Raw genomic sequence first — 2,175 nt, 5'->3', positions numbered from 1 at the left:
AACAGGGGCTTCAGGGAGGGCCTGGAACCAGTAACAGAAGACCATTAGGCTTTTTCTCTCCCTCTGTTATCTCTGCTCCTTGCATATGTTTGTGTTACTCTGCAGTCTACCTCCCTTTTTACCTTAGACCACAGAGTAGATGGCAGGACACCTTAAAGAGATTAATTCAGACTAAATTAGAATTTTCTTATCCTCAATTCCAAATAATGGGAAAGCATTTGATTGACCTGACCAGTCGAATGGCTATTCCTAATAATAGAAAAATCCTACCAGGGGAGTGTGGTCACAGGGTCCAGCATGACTGCTGGTTCACCATTGTGGGTAAGGTGGGCAGGGACAGGGGTACTGTGAACTGGGCAAACACCCTAAAAAGTATCTTGGTAAGTGGTTGTAAAGGAAGATGAAGGGAGTTAGGCTGCTGTTGTGAAGTTTGCTTGCGGTGTAGTAGAAAGGCAAGGGGCAGAGAGCCGGGAGACCAGGGTTCAAGTCCTGACTCTAAACAGCTTGTGACCTTAGGCACATGTCCCTCTTCTCTGAGCCTTTGTTTCTTCATCTGTCACATGAACAATTGGGTTAACTAATTCTTCCCAGCTCTGAAAATGTGTTTCTCTTGCCCATGTACGAGATGATGAGGGCATGGTTTGCAGTGAGGGCAGTGGGCATGGTTTGCAGTGAGGGCAGTGGGTATGAAGTGGATATGAGAGAAACATCATAGGGATAATTGGCAGGCATTGATGAATGACTGGTTGTGGAACGTAAAGTAAAAGACTTAGAAGCTGGAGGATGGTGTTGCTCCTCATAGTGATAATGACATTAGAAAGGAAAGCCCATTTACAGAGAGGAAAATGGCAACTCTAGCTTTAGGTAGTGGGGCATTCCATTGGAGAGACCTGATGATACCCAGAGATAGTCATTTATCAAAAACCATGGTCAGTTAGACATGTAACTTCAAGAGTCACTCTCATAGGCGTGGTATTTGAAACCAGAGGAGATACTGATGTGGAGGAGAAATAAAGGGGGAAAGAAGTCACAGATGACTGGGAGATAAAGAGAGAAGAAGAGCCATGTGAGATGTGCAGTTGGGAGGAGGGCTTTCAGCTGGGCATGTGGTGGGGCAGCCCAGATGCATGAGAAGCAAGAGTGTTCAGGAGGAGGGCCCTGGCAACTTCTCAGAGAGCAGTGGACATGGATGCCCCATGGCAAGGGGTTTAGGAACAAGTAGCCACTGAGGCAGAAAATGCAGCCTATTTTTGAAACAATGAATTGGGCAATGAAGGCAAGAAAGAAAAAACAGGGTAGTAGTTTCAGGGACCATTGCAGTCAGTAGAGTCAAGAGAAATCTCTCTCCCTTCCTTTTTCCCTCCTTCCCTTTCTTGTTCTCCCTCTTCCCTGGACTGAATGTTTGTGCCCTCCTAAAATTCATATGTTGAAATCCTAACCCCTAATGTAATGGTATTAGGAAGCAGTGCTTTTGGAAGGTGATTAGTGTCCTTGTAAAAGAGACCCCAAAGTGCTCATTGACCCCCTCTGCTGTGTGAGGACACAGCAAGAAGATGGCTGTCTATGAACCAGGAAGAGAGCGCTCACCAGACACTGAATCTGTTGGTGCCATGCTCTTGGACTTGCAGCCTCTAGAACTGTAAGAAATATGTATCTGTTGTTTGGGTTACACAGTTGTGGTATTATTCTTATAGCAGCCCAAATGGACTAAGACACCCTCCAGCCCTTTCATCTTTAAGAATGGGATGATCTCAGTTGTGACCCTAAAAGAGGTTTTAGAAGTACATAGCTTTACTGAGTTAACCAGCTCTGCACTGGTTGACTTTTAGGTGGCTGCCAATATTTTGCAGTTACAAAAACATGCTTCAATAAATCTCTGCCATGCTTCTTGGTGATCTTGATATTTTAGTGGGAAAATCTGGTGAATGGTAGGCTGCTCAGGTGAGGGATATTGTTTTTCATTCTCTAGCTGTTGGCCTCAGACCATCAAGACTGAGAGACTGAACATGCTTCCTGGGGCCTAGCTTTCTTCTACCCCTACCAAGAGCAAAGAGCCACTCTTGACCCCTGGACCTGGAGCATTTCAGATTGTGCAAGACAAGAAATTAGGGTGATCGTGTGTCAGGGGATCAGAATCTTTAACATCACACTCTTAGAATGACTAAACAGTGCGCA

Source organism: Pteropus alecto, unplaced genomic scaffold, assembly GCF_000325575.1.
Source record: "Pteropus alecto unplaced genomic scaffold, ASM32557v1 scaffold224, whole genome shotgun sequence".
NCBI lineage: Eukaryota > Metazoa > Chordata > Mammalia > Chiroptera > Pteropodidae > Pteropus > Pteropus alecto.
Note: the sequence above shows the minus strand (reverse complement) of the source record.